The sequence below is a fragment of the Pinus tabuliformis genome, chromosome 6 (genome assembly GCF_031772625.1).
Source record: "Pinus tabuliformis cultivar Carrire ecotype Pingquan chromosome 6, CPIR1, whole genome shotgun sequence".
NCBI classification, from domain to species: Eukaryota; Viridiplantae; Streptophyta; class Pinopsida; order Pinales; family Pinaceae; genus Pinus; species Pinus tabuliformis.
This window is the reverse complement of record NC_142292.1, coordinates 320,003,987-320,023,733: the sequence shown is the minus strand read 5'-3', so window position 1 is coordinate 320,023,733 and position 19,747 is coordinate 320,003,987.

The following is a 19,747-nucleotide window of genomic DNA, read 5'->3' as shown; positions in this document are numbered from 1 at the left end:
GGTCAGCAGTGAAGAAAAGCCTCAAAACTTTCCAATATATGCTGTCCATTCGGACATAGACTCCTTCATCCTCTTCAATGACAGCACAAGCCTCTCAAACAATGACATTAGGACCGAAACACTCACACAAGAACAAAACATTGATCAAACAAGTATCACCTGCCAAACATCAATCAGCCCAACAATACACAGTATCCCTCCTCTAGTTGTCAAAGATTGTCAAAAAAGTGATGAAATTATCCTAGAAAACAAATGGGAAAAGAAACCCCAACTCATGCTCACATTGCCATCCCATGAACAGAATTTTAAGTCTCCTGTTCAGCAAGACATCCTGTGGGTCCTAGAATTTGATGGCTCAGTTAACAAGCTAGGAGCAGGAGCTGGAGTGTGGATACATAACAAAGAGAAAGACTATGCAGAAGGCAGGGCTTATAGATTGAATTTTAGATGCACTAACAATATGGCAGAATACGAAGCTCTGTTGCTGGGCCTAAAGCTAGCAAAATCACTACAAGCTCCTAAAGTCTCCATCATGGGAGACTCTGATCTAGTAATTCAACAAGTGAAAGGAAACTTTGTCACCAATGACAAAAGATTGAGGTCCTACAGATCTGCTGTAATTGAAATATTAGAGACCTTCTCTGAGTGTGTTATCACAAAAATTTCAAGGGGCCACAATCTCCATGCACACAGCTTAGCTACATTTGCCAGCACCTTCAAATTCCCATTAGAACCCAATAACTGTTTCACAGCCGAGGTCAAATACAGACCCTCTATTCCAAACAATGTCAAAGAATGGCAAGTATTTGAGGATGACATGCAAATAAACAATTTTTTAACCTTGCAACAAGAGTTCACAGGATTAAATATTGATATTGATGGAGCAAGTCAATCACAAATACTTGAGTCAGCAACTCAATCACAAATACTTGATGGAGCAAGTCCATCACAAATACAGTTTCAACAGTCTGCTCACCCAATGTCACCTAGAACAGCAAAACAATTACTGACTCCAACCATTTTCAGCAATGAAAACATTCAGCAAATTCACCAAATTGACTGTGAAGAGATGAGCAACGCTGAAGCTGAAATCATACAACTCAAAGACAATTTCCTTCCAGTAGGCCTTACCCCACTAGAGGATATTTTTGACTCAAATGACATCCCTAGGAAGCCAAAGATGCAGCCATTAGATGCAACAGTTGAAGAATGCAACATTGGTACTATTGACAAGCCTAAAATAATAAAGCTATCTGCCTCTTTGCCCCCTGATCAAAAGCCCAAATACATTGATCTCTTTAAAGAATTTCAAGATGTTTTTGCTTGGGGTTATGAGGATTTAAAGTCTTATGATACTTCTGTTATCCAGCATACCATTCCCCTCAAGCCCAATCAAAAACCATTCAAACAGAAATTGAGAAGGATCAATCCTGTGCTCCTTCCTTCCATTGAAAAAGAATTACATAAAATGTTCAAAGCTGGTATCATAGCACCAATCAGGTTCTCTGAGTGGATTTCAAATTTGGTCCCTACAAGAAAGAAAACTGGTGAGATTAGACTTTGTGTAGATTTAAGGAATTTGAATCAAGTATCGCTCAAAGATAACTACCCGTTACCCAAAATGGATCATATTCTTCAAAGAGTAGTAGGGGCTTCAAGGATATCATTGCTTGATGGATTCTCAGGCTTCAATCAAATCCTAGTACACCCTGATGATCAAGACAAAACTGCATTTACAACCCCATGGGGAACTTTCAAGTATGTGAAAATGCCCTTTGGATTGAAAAACGCAGGGGCAACGTTTCAAAGAGCGATGGACATTGCTTTTGCAAAAGAAATTCATGACTTCTTGGTCATTTACTTAGATGATCTTACACCCTTTTCAAAATCTGACCAAGAACACTTGAAACATTTGAGACAGATTTTCATAACATGCAGGAAATATGGCATTTCCTTAAACCCCAAGAAGTCATTATTTGGCTTGGAAGAAGGGAAACTCTTAGGACACATTATTTCAAAAGATGGCATAAGAATTGATCCAGATAGGATACAAGCTATCTTACAAATGCCTCACCCAAGGAATGTCAAGGAGTTGCAAGGATTCTTAGGGAAGATTAACTTTTTAAGAAGGTTTATCCCTAATTTAGCAGAATTAATCAGATTACTAAACAATATGCTAAAGAAAGATTCAAAGGTCAAATGGACTGTCGAAGCAAAACAAGCCTTTGAAAGTATAAAATTGGCCTTGACTCAAACCCCAGTGTTAACCAATCCTCAGTTTGACAGAGACTTTATCATTTTCTCCTTTGCCTCCCAACATACTATTGCTGCTGTTTTATTACAGAAAGATGACCAAGGGAATGAGAAGCCTATTGCCTTTTTCAGCAGAGCTCTTAGAGATGCCCCTCTAAAGTACCAAATTATGGAGAAACAAGCTTACGCTTTGATCAAAGCTATTAAAGACTTTAGGATTTACATCCTTTACTCCCATGTTGTGGCTTATGTACCAAGTCCTATTGTCAAAGACATTCTCACCCAAGAAAACTTAGAGGGCAGGAGAGGAAAATGGATTGCAAACATACTAGAATTTGACATTGAAATAAAACCTACAAAGCTAATAAAAGGGCAAGGTTTGGCCAAATTAATGACAGAAGCAAATTTTCAAGCCTTAGATATCAACCAACTGGACAGTGAAACAGAGCTGGCGACTCCAAAGATCAATCTAGCCTTTGAACAATCTCCTTGGTACTCTGATATCTGCTATGTGTTACAAAACCTGTGTGCTCCCCCAGGACTGTCCAGAACTAAGTGTAGGTTCCTAAAAATGAAAACATCTAGATTTTGTGTGATAGATGGAAATTTACTTTGGAAAAACCATGAAGGTATATTGCTGCACTGTCTAATAGAGAATGAAACTAACAATATCATGCAAGATTTCCATGCTGGAGACTGTGGTGGACATTTGTACTGGAAGTCCACTGTGGACAAGATATTGAGGGCTGGTTATTACTGGCCCACCATGTTCTCTGATGTTAAGAAATTTACAACCTCATGCCACAAATGCCAACTGTTTGAAGGCAAAAGACAGTTGCTGCCACTTCCTTTGAAGCCCATTGCAACAGAAAGACCCTTCCAACAATGGGGCTTGGATTTCATTGGGGAAATTCACCCCTCATCTTCAGGACAACACAGATGGATTTTAACAGCAACAGACTACTTCACCAAGTGGATTGAAGCTGCCCCATGCAGACAAGCAAATGATTCAGTAATTATTCAGTTTTTGGAAAACAATATACTGGCTAGATTTGGCTGTCCAGACAAGATAATAACAGACAATGCTGCTGCCTTCAGATCCAAGAAAATGGTGAACTTCTGCCATAAATTTCACATTACTTTGGGCCATTCTACTGCTTACTATCCTCAAGGAAATGGTCTTGCTGAATCATCAAACAAAAGTTTAATAAATATCATAAAGAAAGTGCTGGAAGAGAATAAAAAGAACTGGCATAAAAAACTAGTAAATGCTTTATGGGCAGATAGACTAACAACCAAAAGATCAATTGGGACCAGCCCATATGAGTTAGTCTATGGATTAGAAGCCAGATTTCCTTCATCACTAGGAGTACCGGTTATGAAGCTTCTGCAAGAAAGTCAAGCAGAGCCAAATGATATGCAAAGGAGGATCAATCAGATAATCTGTTTACAGCAAACTAGAGAACAAGTTTTCAGCAGAGTGCAGATATTACAAGAAAAATTGAAAAAGGCCTTTGATAGGAGAACCAAAGCAGAAGATTTCAATGTGGGGGACAAAGTCTTAAAGTGGGATGCAAGAAGAGAAGAGAAAGGAAAACATGGAAAATTTGACTCTTTATGGAGAGGACCATTTGCTGTCCAAGCAGTACAAGGTAACAACACTTACTTCCTCAAGAGTCTGACTGAAACTGACTTGGATGAAGGTCCTGTCAATGGCAGGATGCTGAAGCATTATTTTGATTATTTCCCATGATTGCAACATCAGGTTCCCTTGTATATATGCGGATGTACATATAGTTTTCTGTTTTAGTTTGTAAAAAACAGTTTTCCAAGTGATTCACCAACCAGCAAGAGACAAATAGAACCAGAGGTTTTCCAAGAAAGAAGCACACAATTTTGACACATTAATGCAGCAAATTTCAAAGACTGGTATGGGCAGCTAAAGAGCAAGGCAATCTGACCTGCTGTTCTTGGTCTTTCAGAAGAAAAACCATCCCCATGTGGAGCCACTGTTGGATACCTATACCAATAGGTTTCATATTTCATGATTGGCAAGAGAAAGTCCAAATATGCTCTGCTTTGGTATCACAAAGATCCCATATTTCCTAGAAAACAAGAGGTGTGTAAAGTGTTTCAAATATTGATGACATTATTTCAAATTTTGATGGATGGTCCAAAAGTCTAATCTGGATCATGCCATGTTTAAATTTTCTGTTGTAGAATAGAGAAAGGAGTCTGTCCAAACTGCTTAATCTTGGCAGACAACTAGTTTAGGTAGAGAAGAAAAGGATCCCAACAGCCTAATCTGGGACCTTGGAAGAGATAAGGGTAGAAGTAGATAGAAAAGAATAAAGAAAAAGCCAAAGAAAAGAAAAGGCAAGTAAGGGTTTGCAAGTCCAAGTGCACCCTCCAATGGAGAAACAAAAATGCTAGGAAAATAGCTGGGTAAGTAGTTGTGGTTGCAAAAAGGGCATTTTCACCATTGCACATATGTCAAAAGATGTATTGCCAAGGCAAAATCTATCAATGGACAAAGTGGTTAATTCCATCAAATTACAGCAAGGAGCATGACTAACCTCCCTTTCCCCCTTCACTCCATTATTAACATTCCCTTTTCAGCTGAGATTCATGGAGAAAGACCATGGTTTTATGGTGGTTCTTGTTCACACAAAGGCCACATTTCTTGTCTAAGATCTTTTCATTTTGATCTACTCTCAAAACTAAATCAATTTCAGATAAACTCAGTGAGATCCCCTTCATTTGCTCCCTCATTCATATTAACCTCTAATTCTACTATATAGCTCCCCTATCTTACCCTTCCCCTAATAATATTAACACTATGGTGTATAAAGCCCCAAATTCTATAAATACTCCTCCCCTTGGCATTATAGCCATATGTTCTTCAAAAGGAACCAAAGTGACCTCTGGTCACCTTGGTGAACCTATCACGTCCCATTCCCCCTTGCTACAAGCCAACTTGCTCCTCAAACCACCATTTGCATTGAAAAAACCCTTATAAACCCTCTTTTACCCTTAAATCCTTTGCAAAAATTACCCAAAGTCTAAAAAGCCCGCCTCTGGCACATTTCCAAAAGGTTAGCGCGCAGTTTGTTTTAATGGAAAACATTGAAAAAACATCAAAAAACCCACAACCCAAAGTTTTCCGCCCGCGCATATACTCCGAGCACGTTGTTGCTCCGCCCACCGTCGGATCAGGTCCCGAGGATCCGACGATCCACAGCAATATCGGAGCGGCCCCCATGGTGGTTCTTTACCGCCCGAGAAAGTGACGTTGCGTCACGTCACGGGCAGGCCACGCGTCAAACAACAAGGGCTCTCGGAGCCAGGCCTGACACTTTCAGCGCCGTACCCAGACCGCCCCGAGAGACCGTAGCGGCTAGCCTTAACCGTAACCGCTACGGTCCTGACCACCAGCTGCCCTCCTATGTCATATCGCCACGTCATTTCTGCTTATCCTTTTGCCGTTGATTGGTCCACCTCGCTGATGACATGGCTGCCACCTTATCGCCCCCATGGACCAATTGCTTACCGCCACGTCACCCGATGACGTCAGCTGACGTCACTTGACCTTGACCCGCCAATGACGTCATGCTGACGTCATCACTAAAAAGCGCCAAAATGGTAAAAAGGTCCATATTAACCCAAAAAACCGTGTTTTTCTCACTTTTTACTCCTGTCGCTACTTCGGCTCTGCATGGCTGTTTACGTCCAAATTTTCGCCAACCTGCTCAGTTAACCAAGGCGACCTCCAGAGCTCCAACCGTGCACGCCTATGCGACCTCTGTTCGTCAATTAACAGGTATTTACCGTTTGCTGCCCTCCATACGCCTGTTATTGAAATTAAAGTTACTCAGAGGGCTAAGGAGACCTTAAAAATTATATTTTCACCGGCCATTTCCCTCTGCACATCCACATTTGCAACTGTGAAGTCCAAAAACATCAGCCGAGCCTTAATACCTGTAATTTCGCTCAAAAACAACATTCACTGCGTATTCCCGGCAAATTTCTTGTTAAACTCAATTCACCCGCTAAAAGAGGACATAGTGAGACCATAGAGAAGCCCTGCTCCTGAAACAAACAGTATTTCAACTGCTGTTGTGTAAATTCCTCCTCTGGTATCTGAGATACAAACTGTTTTTACAGAAAATCACTTCTATTCTGTGTTGCTTCCATTAAACCATCCACCTACAATTGTTGAACTTTGAAGAAGATCATGGAGACTCCCATTGCTCTCAACATCAAGCCCCTCAATGCCCCTCACCAGGAATTGGAGTGGAAAGCCCTGGGAGATATGGATTACCAAATGCTGGACTGGTTTCTTATGGGCTCCAAATACAATATCCAGATGCTGAATGAGTTGAAAGCCCAGCACCTGAGTGGAGCAGACATCTTGGGGATTTGGGACTCAAACCTGCCAATCTACAACCTCCCCCAGGTAAATCCTATGCCAGAGTTGATATACAGCTGCCAGGAATGCTATGACCCAAACCAAAGAGCTGTCATCAGCCCCACAGGCTCAGTCCTGTTCCAGATCACCCCAGAGAGTATTAATGAGATGCTGCACTTCCATACTGCCAAGCAATTGACCCCCCTCAATATGCAGAATTTGATAAAGAAAGGGAGCAAGCTGTCAATTGACCAAATCATTAAAATCAATCAGTTGTTTGTAAAACCAGGCTCTGAATCAGTCAGAACTCCTCCTATTGGATATCAGTACTTGAATGAATTGGGCAGGATGTTAGTGGATTTGATCAGCTATGCCCTAGGATTCAAGGGAATGGAAGATGTGGATGAAACCATAATAGCAATGCTGTCTCTATTCTCTCCTGGTAAGCCCCCAGCTGTGCATTATGATTATGCTACATACATTGCAGATAAAATCCATGACCAGTTTATGAACTTGAAGAGAGAAAGACTATTCAGGTATACCTCATACATATACCACCTCTTCTTGTTTTATCAACCAGCTACCTTCTCTTTTCCTTTGAAGCAACTCAATGCCCAAGGAAATCCAAGATCAGTGGTGTTCTGGACCTCTGTCTTTCACTATACATCTGTGTCACCTTACACATACAATGAGTTCATTGACTTATTCATTTATCCAGCCTTGACAGTATTGCATGGTGTTCCTCCTCCAAGGCTAACTGATGATATGAAGAGAGTTCTTCACCTAAACAAAACCTACAGCATTGGTAATTGGTACCTCTACCAAAACCACACAGTCATCAGAATATATGGCTGTGAGTTGACACCTTTTAGATTGCCAAGGTATGTCCCCATGAGGCTTTTTGCCTTGGAATATTTCAGACAGTTTGGCAACTCAGATTACCTGCATTTTCAGAGCAAGAACAAGAAGTCACAGCTAAAGGTGAGGAGCCAGCTGGGTCCTTTCCTATATAACAGAAAAGAGGAGGGATGGAAAGAGGCAAACACTATCCTGGAAGGCCTCAGACTGCAAACTAGTTTTGAATGGATACCCTATGACCCCAATCATTTTGTCTCCCTCAGGAGGATAAAATACAAATTGGGTGGTTATGCACACAAGAGACAACCTGAGATTGAACAATATGCCAATGCATTAAGCTGGGAAGAGGGTACCTTAGAAGAAGAAATAACTGCTGAAGAGCTTCTAGAAAGAGAAGCTAGAAATATACAAAAGCAAGCTGACTTGGAAAATTGTGGACAGGTTCCTCATTCATACAGAAGACAGCTTGGAGCAGCTACTACATCATCAACAACACAGCAGCAAGCTGCCGGGAAAACACCACAAACAGCCAGTAAAGATAAAGGGAAACAGGTGGAACAGCCACCTCCATTGACAGAAGAGCAAGTGGAAACATTGCTACAACAGCAAGAAGAGATGGAACAGCAGGAACAAGGGCAGCAGCAAGAAGAAGTGCCACTTAAGGAACAGCAACCCTTGCAGCAAGAAAGGGTGATTGACACTCCTAGTTCCACTGAGCAACAGGCTCAGAATATAGTGCCTCCTAGGGCAGAAACTACCTTTGATACATCGGTCCTCCAAACCCCACAAAAGGAGGACTTAACCAGGAAAAGAGATAGAGAGACTCCCCTGACTTCATCCATCAATCAGGGAGAGAAAAGGCAAAGGTTGAATGACTTCCCAGAAGATGATGAGGCAATAAGACAAGCATCGGGCATGGGCCCACCCAGCCGAGAAGTATCAGCCAGTTCATTCCAGCATGAACATGATAGAGCTATGGGAGGGGAGGTCAGCTCCTCCAGCCAGCACAAAGAAGGACAGGTAAGCATCAAACAGCAGTTTATCGACATTAAAAGGAGGAGTGATCCTATTAAAGTACAGCTGTACAATCATTTGCTGAACCTGGCTCCCACCAATCAGCAAAGACTCATGTCTGCCTTTGATGTAAGTGAAGGCAAAATGATCATGAGTCACTTCATGCCCACAACTCTGCACCCCCAATCTACCTCGGATTACCTAAGGACCAACATGGAGGTTCTGGCCAAAGATATACACCCTATGGATAAAATCGAACTGCATAAACAAACTGGTGAAATGGTGTATGCCTCCTTGGCAGATGAAACATTGGAAAACTACAAATTGAAGAGCAGCCTTGATAATACAGCCTCTCAGCTGGAATTGGAGAGAGCATCATCACAAGCCAAGGACAACAGAATCAAGTCCTTGGAGGATGTAATTATAGAAATAGGACATGATCCTAAAGATGTTAAAGGTATCCAGGAACTGTTGAAGATAAGGGATCAAGACATGGCTGCCTTAAGGAGGAAAATCAAGCTCCCAGCCACCATCCATCCTCAAACAGATGAAGTTGCTCAGCAAAGGCTAGAAAAGGATGCTACGGATTTGATGATATCCTTATACAAGGAGCTGGTTCGGACTCAAGACCAGCTAGGACAATCAGAAGCTGCAAAGGCAGCATTACAGACAGCATTAAAACAGAGAGAAGAGGGCCAAACTTCCCAGCCCCCTCCGGAAGTAATCAATCTTGAAGAAGCCCCTCCAACAACTACTCTTCCTCCTCAGCAGACAGGAACTACAGCACCATCTACAGCAACAACTACGCCAACAACAGAGCAGACTCCTAGTCTGGATATGCAGAAGCTGCAAGCTGAGATCCGAGTTCTTGAATCCCAAATGAAAGAGCTTGATGAAGTCAAAAGGTCTTTGACTAAGGTGAATGAAAGATTTGACAAAAGCAAGCAGAATGAGGCAGCAAAGGAAAGAGAAATAAAAGTTCTAAAAAAGAGAATAGCTGAACTGGAAAAGGAGCTTGCACTAGAAAAAGTAACAGCAGAATTAAAAGCAGTCCTCTGGGGCAACATTGGTCGATCCATCACCAATCAGTGGCAGTATATTGAGACTATGGATGAGCAAATAGTACTCATCACAAAGGCAAACAAGGAAATACACAGAGCAAGAGCAAGCCTTGGCCACATGCCAGATGCTGCCAGCAGAATGATCAATATTTTAAATAACAAGACAAGCTCTCAGCTGGCCACCATGGGAATTACTAACAGGACTGAAACAATCTCAGTAGTTAAAAGAGTCCTGACACTAAGAAGCCTAGTTGGAACACTGGAGAGGAGAACACAGGACATGCAAACCGAAATCAACAGATTCCTGGACAGATTCCTGGCATTACAAAACAGAGGCCTCCCCAGCATATTAAGCAGTGTAGGAAGACTGCTTACCCTGGAAAATTACATCAAAAGGGTTGATGCCCATGCTGCAGCACAAATTGCAAAACAACCTAGTACCTCAGCAGAAACAGGGCCAGCATCAGGGCAGAATTTGTATGATAGGGTGGATAACCTGTTTTTTATCATGAATGAAATTGATCACCTGTTTGATACACCACCAAATTTCTTTAAGTATACAGAAGCAGATGAGACTATGGGGGCAATCATAAATCACCAATTGCCCACACAGGAAGTATGGAGGAATTTGACACAGATAATCTTATCAGGCCCGAACCTGTAGCGTTAATTTTCTCCAGTTTACGAACAATCATGCACAGGCAGAATTTTGGTGGATAACTCCACAAGGAAAGGACAGATGCTGAGCCAACTCAGCAGGGCTATTTACTCACCACAGCAGCAATCACAATCACAGGTGGCAGACCCAAAATACAGCGCACGAGCCATAAAGTCGGGTTCTCCAGCATTTGATCAAAGTATCCCAACCGACTTGGCAGCTCCCAAAGGCCAAAATATCTTCTGACAGAACATCAAGACGCCTTTATTTTGTATTCAATGCTGTAATAAATTTCTGATAAAAATATCTCATAAGTTGGTGAGAACATTAAGTCTGAGATAACTTAGAACTCAGATATTTTTGTAAAATCGTATGTATATATTCGCCCCCCACTGAAGCTTAAGGGGTTGTTGTTATTTTCATTTTGGAGATCTCACTTGCTGTAAAATTCTCAGAGAAATAATACAAAGGGTGAATGGAATTTCCAAAGCTGGGCGTACCTTGATGCATTGTGATGAATGGTGAATGTTGCAGGATTCCAGAGTGTTTCATAAAACAATAAGTCTTTCTTAAATCTCTGTGTTACATGTTTTCGAGGCTTTTGTTCTCTTTTATTGTTTAAATGTTTTATACTTAATAGCAAAGTAGAAGAATAGTTCCAAGATTTAATCACTGATTACCCTGAACTCAATCTAAGCTATTATCCATGTTTTCTTCAGATACAGTGAATGAAGTGTAATTCTTAATTGCTGCACTTTAAAACTATATCTTTTACAGTGATAGACATTCCCAGGGATTCAAGTTTGCTCCTGAGACATCTATCCGTTTCTCATACCTAGTTTGGTGGAAATACTTGAATACTTTAGTGAAAATTCTTAATTGCTTTCACTGGTTTTTTCACCTGTTTGTGTTGTAAATCAAAAATTTTGTTATATGAAGTATCCAAATGGCCCTGTAAGTTTCACCAATTCACCTCAAGGTTTCTAGACACCTACAGCCATAGACTCCATTGCCCAATGATATTTGACTCTTTGAACATTATATCACAAGACCTGAAAGAAAATCTTCAACCAAAACATAAACAAAACCTGTGCATAATACCTAGCCTAAAACATTATCATAACAGATACAAATCATAAAGAGAGAGCCCTCTCTGATCACAGTTTGGCTAGAAGCAGTGATCCAAAGATTGGTTAGTGGTTACCCCGGCCGTATTCCCTTGGGAGTCATAGGGAACAACCTGGGTGTTAACAGCACCGTTTTATGTGACTCTGAAAATTCATGATTTTCTGCTATATAACTGTATATTAGATTCTGGGGCTTCCCATAATCTAATGCCTAAAGTAATCATGGACCAATTTCAATTAGAAGTCACTAAAACTTGCCATAAACTTTACACTTTTTACTCCTAGAAAGTACCTTGTCATGGACTCATTAAAGTTTTGGTGGTTACCTTAGCTCAAATCCCTATCAAAAGTGTGGTTTTAGACATAGTTGTCCATGCTGCTGTCAAGATATTGTTGTGCTAAGGTAGGAGGAAGCCTACAAATGGACATGTCTTATGCCGCTATTCTAGTGTATGGAGGTGAGCATCTCAGGCTATATAGAGAGGTTATATTTATGAACACTGTTTGTAGAGTTGATCAAGCTAGGAATCATCCTATTTATGTTGTTGACCAAGACTTTGGGTGTTTTGAACTATCTATAAATAATTCACAAAATACTCAACTTACTATTGAAGATATTGTTGATCAACCTAAAACCATTGAAACTGATATTTGGAAAATGTACTTTGATGGTTCTTGCTCAAAGGAAGGAGCAAGAGCTAGAATTGTATTAATTTCTCCAAATAAAGAAAACATTACCCAATCATACAAACTTGAATTCGATGTAACCAATAACGAAGCAGAGTATGAAGCTTTTCTGCTAGCATTGCAGTTAACAAGAAGCCTTAAGGTGCAAAACTTAAGTGTATACAGTGATTCTGAACTTATTGTTAGACAAGTTAGGAACCAGTGTCAAACTAAGCACCCAAGATTGAGATATTATAGGAATGAAGTTTGGGATTCAATTGAAAATTTCTTTGTAGCATTCAATATTAATGCTATGCCTAGAGATCAAAACATGCATGCACATTCCTTGGCTGCTTCTGCAAGTTCCTTTAAAATCCCTGATAAGATGCTTGTCCAGTATCAAATTCAAGTCAAGTATAGACCATTTATTCCTGACAAAATTAAGTATTGGAAAAATTTTGTGATGACAAGCAACTAAAATCCTTTTTGCAAGTCATAGATGGATTCTCAAACATGAAAATTGATGAAGAACCACTTGATAATCTTGAAATTGACAATGAAAATCAAACACCACAATTTGATTCTACAATTACTTATCATAGCATTATCCAACTCTCTAATAATTTTATTCAAAAATGGTTAATCCCTCTTGAGAAGCTCTTTGATCATAATGATGTCCCCAAAAATCCACTTTTCGAGTCACCTGATGAAAACATTGAGATTTATAACATTGGAAGTCCTGAAGAGATCAGAAACGCTAAAATTTTTGCATCCCTATCAATGGAAGCTAAAGACAAATATTTATCCTTCCTTAAAACCTACAAATATGTTTTTTCCTAGTCTTCTAATGAACTAAAAACATGTGATACATCTCTTATTGAACACAAAATTCCATTAAAACCAGAGGAAAAACTTTTCAAACAAAAATTGAGGAGAATTAATCCTATCCTTCTTCCTGTAATTGAAAAGGAACTAAAGAAGTTGTTGGATGCTAAATTAATACTTCCATTAAGATATTTATATTGGGTAGGCAATCTATTTCCAATGAGAAAAAAGGAATGGTTAAATTAGATTATGTGTGGATTTTAGGAATTTGAATAAATCATCCCTAAAGGACAATTATCCATTACCTAAGATGGATCAATTACTTTAGAAAGTTTCAGGAGCCCAGAGAATTTCCATGTTAGATGGGTTTTTTGGATATAATCATATTATGGTTAGTCCAAAGGATAAAGAAAAAACTGCATTTACAACTCCATGGGGCACATTCATGTATAATCACATGCCTTTTGGGTTAACTAATACTAGAGCCACATTTCAACGTGCTATGGACCTTGCATTTGTAGGTAAGACCAACAAATTTGCTTTTATTTATTTAGATGATTTAATTGTTTTTTCAAATTCTAATGAAAATAATTTGAAGCATTTGAGAAAGGTTTTTGACAACTGCAGAAAATTTTGGATTTATCTTAATCCCAAGAAGTCTGTTTGCACTCCAAGAAGGAAAGTTCCTTCGCTACATCATTTCCAAAGAAGGAGTGGTCATTGATCCTAAAAGAGTCTCAGTAATTCAGGCACTCGTATTACCAAGGAACAAGAAGGAAGCTCAAGCTTTCCTAGCAAAATTAAATTTTGAAGATTTATCCCTAACTATGCTGAAATAGTTAAAGACATAACTGATATGTTGAAAAAGAAACATGAAATCAAATGGACTTTTCCAGCTGGGTATACATTTGATTAGATAAAAAAGGCCATTACAGAATCCACCATCTTAGCTAGTCCAGATTACTCTCAACTTTTCAGTGTATTTTTTTTTTGCTTCTAAAACCACATTAGTTGTTGTTCTTTTGCAAAAGAACAAAGATGGAGATGACTAACCCATTGCCTCTTTTAGAAAATTTATGAGATATGATGAGATAAAGTATGACATCATTGGAAAACAAGCATATTCTTTAGTTCAAGCTCTGAAAGCCTTTAGAGTTTATATCCTCCACTCTTCTATCATTGCCTATGTACCTAATAGTGTTGTCAAAATTGTTCTAACTCGGCCTAACACTGATGGAAGGAGAGGGAGATGGATAACTAAAATTTTAGAGTATGATCTCATCATCAAGACTACCAAACTGGTAAAAGGTCAAGGCTTGGCCAAGCTCCTTGTTGAATCCAATTGCAAGATCTTAGGAATATTTTTTTTTTGACATCCTAGCTGAGAAGAATACACAAGAACCTTCTGCAAACCCCACACAGGAGAATCCACAAGAACCTTCTAAAATCCCAACTAAGAATAATCCACAAGAACCTTCTGAAATCCCCACACAGGAGAATCCACAAGAACCTTCTACATCATATCAGACAATTTTGATTCACATTAATGAAAAAATTTTGTTATCAAATTGGTTCTTTGACATTGTGAACTTTCTTAGAGAATTTGAATGTCGAGCTTAATTTACCTGAAATCAATGAAAACACTGAAATTGAAGGCTGTAAAATATTGTATTGTGAATGCAAATTTGTACTGGAAGGATCCTCTTAATATCCTTTTACTTTTCCTAACAGAGAATGAAACATAAGGGATCATTGATGAATTTCATGCAGGAATTTGTTGAGGTCATTATGCTTGGAGGGCCACAACATACAAGATATTAAGGGTAGGATTTTATTGGCCCACCCTTTTTGCACATGTGGGAGCAAAGGTTAGGAGTTGTACACAGTGCCAAATGTTTGCTGGAAAGCAGAGATTAACAGTTGTTCCATTGGTTCTAGTCTTAGTCCAAGAACCATTGTGTAAATTGGGATTGGATTTCATTGGTAAAATTCCTCCTCCATCAACTAGTGAACACAAATGGATATTGACTGCTACAACTACTTTATCAAATGGGTAGAAGCCATTCCAGTCAGAAATGCAATTGATACTATTTTTATCAAGTTTCTTGAAGAATATATATTGTTTAGATTTGGATGCCCCCAGCAAATAGTGGTAGACAATGCACAAGAATTCTGCAATACTAAGATGATTGAATTCTGTAAGAAATATCAGATCTTGTTGCATCATTCTACACCATATTACCCACAGGAAAATGGACTCGTAGAGTCCTGAAATAAAAGTTTGGTTAAAGTAATAAAGAAAACATTGGAGGATAATAAAAGGAGTTGGGATAGTCATATTACTTATGCACTTTGGGCCAAGAGGATTTCACCCAAAATATCAATAGGTAAATCCCCTTTTCATCTTGTTTATGGAAAATAAGCAATATTTCCCACACATTTAGCTTTTCTTGTTTTGAAGTTTTTGCAAGAGTCAAAGGAAGACACTGATGACTTCTCTCGAAGAATAAATCAAATCATAGAATTGAATGAGAATAGAGATGAAGTACATTACAAGCTTAAGAAATATCAGAGTAAAATGAAAAGCTTGTTTGATAGGAAAGCCAACAAAAGAGATTTTAGGAAAGGTGATTTGGTACTAAGATGGGATGCTAGGAGAGAAGAAAAAGGAAAACATGGCAAGTTTGACAACCTTTGGTTGGGACCTTTTAGCATTGTTGAGGTTAAGGGTAATAACAATTTCATTTTGAAGAATTTGGACGCACGGTATTCTTCATTGCCTATCAATGGGAAGTACTTGAAGCACTATATTCAGTATTCAGAGGTTTCCTTTCATTCACAATTTAAGTTTACCAAACAGTTTTTTATTTTACATGTAGTGTGCATTTGTTTCCACAGAAGATTCCATAAACTTGAGGAGAAGGCACATGGATCTGCAAGTTCTCTGCATCTTGCAGGAGGAAGCAGTCCCCGGTTGGAGTCAATGTTGTAACATGCTTTATTTTTTATAATTTAGTTGTTATTTTATAAAAGAGGGTATAAAAAGTAAAGAAATTATGAAAATATGAAAAAATAGATAATAAAAAAAAGGATGAAATAAAACCCCATCAAAAGAAAATCAAAAGATTTGTATAGGTGTTCTTGTTTAAATGCCACTTCATGAATAAATTCCATTTGTAATAATAAAGGTCTGTGTGTAGCTTTTTTTTATGCCACAACCTTTTCTTCTAATCTGAATCAAACTGTTTAATCTTGATCAGATCATTTAAATGTTTGTTCTAGAATAGAGAATAAGGTCAACCAAACAGTTTAATATTGATTGAACTTTAAAATTTAGAATAGATTGGGGTAAATAAAGGGCTAATATGCTTAAAAATTGGCCTAATGTTATATTAGATTAGGTAGATTAGTCAAACAAGTTTAAAAAGTCTGGTCTTGATGATGAACCACACATGTTGATCCTAAATTCGTCGGCCAAAAATTTCTCTTGTGTGATTTCTACCAAAAGACAATGCTTAATTAATTATGGATCACAGAAGCCTAAATACAGAAGTTTTAAAACGGAAGCTAGTTTAATGCACCCTAGTTATATTAATTTTCAATTAATTCTTAATTACCTTGTTAAAGGGTTAATTAATTCATTTGTAAATAAACATGTTTTATGCTTTTAGCTAAAGTCATACATGACGAAATGTCTTGTTGGCAAGTGTTAAATATCAGGCAAAGATCAACAGTCAATGGAATTCCCACCTAGATCAACGGTGGGGAAGATCTTCACACCCTCTCACCATGAAACAAGATAACGACGAGGGAGGTGGGGGGTGAAAAAAAATGGTTTTTCCCACTTAGGCTCCTCACATACATGTCACTCCACCAACACTTCGTGCCCCCCTCGCTCCAAACCACTTACCACTATCCCCCCCCTCCCCCGAAATTCACTATACACACTCCTGCACTTCCTGATATTGTGCCAACAATCACTCCTCCCATGTCATCCTCCTCCAATCACTCCATGCCATGTTCCCATGCCCGATATCTCTTAACCTTTCCCCTGTATCTGTTGCTGCTATTAATGCCTTCCCGTTGCTGCTCTTCCTTTCTGTTAATGCATTAATTTTTTGATTAGCTGAACAGTAATGACCTCATGTTGTAATGGTACCCATAATTCCTTATAACTATCCACATTCCCCATTACAATAAATTTTCCTAAACATTTCTTCATTGTTTCTATTCTCATATTATTTCTTGCAAATCCTCTACTGAGCCAAACCGGCAATTGGAAACTTCCTCTTAGCATATCTCTGCACTTTTTTCCATTCATTCACCATTTCACCATGATATCATGGTCCCCAAGAAAAAGGAAAAGCCTTCCACCAGCTCTTCTCCAACTCAGGAAACCCCAAAGGATTCTGATGCCCTAGACCTATACCATACCCCATTAGCCGATCAATACTTCAAGATTGCATACACTGAATGTGAATCTGACATGTTCGAATTGCACAATTGGCTAAAGAAGACTTACTTTAATTCTAAGGATCAAATAAACCTATGGGAATCCAATCTACTTTTCTATATGTTTCCCAGACTTATTCCTTCCCTGATTTAGTTATCTGGTGCCAATCCAAATATAATCCCTTACAAAGAACAGTAGTAGCTCAGAATGGAGACATTCTTATAACTATTTCTGTAGAAACCATAAACAAAATGCTTCTAATACCTTACAGTGACTCCCTTAGCTTTTTCTCTATGACATTCTTAATCAACCTATATCACAAGTTGACCTTCCCTCGGAGAGCTGAAATCTTCAAAATATTTCTCCCTAAAGATGTTGAAATCCCCAAGAAAAATCCTCCTTACCTAGCAACTATGTTCCCTGAAAGAGACAAACAAAGAATTTCCATTATTTCTTGTTTGTTAGGCTACCATTTAGACCAATGGGTATAGGAAGCTATCCTAGGCTATCTCTCCATATTTTCTAATGAAAACAAGCCTACCTTCATGTTTAACTACATTCAATTTTTGGCTAAAGCCATACATAAGAAATTGATGAACCTCACTACTGAAGGAGTGCTTAAATACTCCTCTATCCTATTTCATATGTTTATTTTTTAGCAGGGAGAAAGGTTGCCAATTATTTGGCATAAGAAGGATGATCAACAAGAGAATCAAGCAGTTATTCACTGAACTTCATTGATTAGAAAGAACTCAACTGAGTTCAGATTTTCTGACTTCATAGAGTGTTTCATTCACCCAGTTGCACAACTTCTTAGTAGTCATATCGAACCCAGGATCAACACAGAAATTAAATGGATGTGATCAAGTCAGAACACGATACTAGTATCTTTACCAGAACTACATAGAGATCAGAGTATATGGCTGTGAGTTGGATCCATATAAGTTTCCAAAATATGTTCCAATGATAATTTTCTCTCTGGAATATATTAGGCAGATGATGAACATGCATGAGCTCCATTTCATCTCAAGGAAGAGAAAATCATAGTTCAAGATAAAGGCACAAGTTGGATCATTCATTTGTAACACTAGATCAGCTAGTTTAGAGGCAGATACTGTATTAAAATATATGGGTTTCCGCCCCAGCTTCACCTGGTCCTGTGATCCATTTAGCATTATTTCAGACTTAAGGGTGGAACTCAAAACCACTCCTTATAATCATACACCTAGGTCATAGATTGAGAAGTTGAGAAATTAGGAAAAGTGGGAAGAGAATACTCTTAAAGAAGCAAAAGAACGGGTTTTACCTCTTTCTATCCTTCAGACTCCTACTTCTCAAACTAAGAATGACAAGAGGCATAGGGAAGGATCATCATTGTCAACCATTGGAGAAAAATAATCCATCAACTATCAGAAGAAATCAAGTACTAAATCAAAGGGCACTACAATTACTGCGACTGTTGGGCGCGGGATCCCCAAAGGAAGTTTTAGGGCTTAAAGCCCAGATTTTGACTAAATCCGATGTAAAGACTCCACGTTTTTTCTACGCAGAGCGCGAACTTATAAATAAGTTATAGGGTTGTCCACCCTCATTTTTGTAAATGTAATGTCGGCTTTAGATATCTACCCATGGTCCATGGACCGTGGGATTGTATAAATAGAGTGAGGCTCTAAGTTGTAAAGGGGGGAATCAATTAATGGATGAAGGATGAATAATTGAGTTTTATCTAAGTGTAGAGTTGAGCCTGGGTCGTAGAGTAGGAGAAGGCTCTACAGCTGAGTGTGCAGAGGACTAGTACTCCACAGCTGAGTGTGCGGACCCCTATAGCTGAGTGTGTAGGGCAGGTTGAGTTTGTAACCGATTGAAGCATTAATGAAGAGAAGTTTTATACCATTCTTGTGTAGTTATTTACTATTTTTTGCATTAAATGCATTGGGTATAAATTACATTTTTGTTGTTTATATGATGCCCGAACTTATATCATTTTGTTGATTAAGTGACTATAAGACAAAGTATATGTTTACACAAAGTTAACTAACAGTTATAAGAAGATAAGAAAGACTTGAAGTGTAACTTGGGAAATAGCGCAGATTGTTGCCTTAGAAGCATCTGAGCCCCTAGTTAGGGCTACGCAAATGAAATTATAATAGATCGCGAAGGCCTCACAGGTTAGGACAGTGCGCGAAGGTATTCACAGTTGGAATAAACCGACCCCTCAGACATCTTAATGGTGTGGAAACTTGGTTCCAACATTCCTCCATACTGCTTTGGGTGTGACCTCAGTCTGCACTCCATGGGTTGTTTCCGAAAGGGCTAGTAGTGTAGGGATTTGTTTGGCTAATTAACTCCGAACCTAGGTTAGGCCCCATCAAGCCAACAATGACTCAAGGTAAGAAGGAGCCTATCATCATCAATTTGGATGAT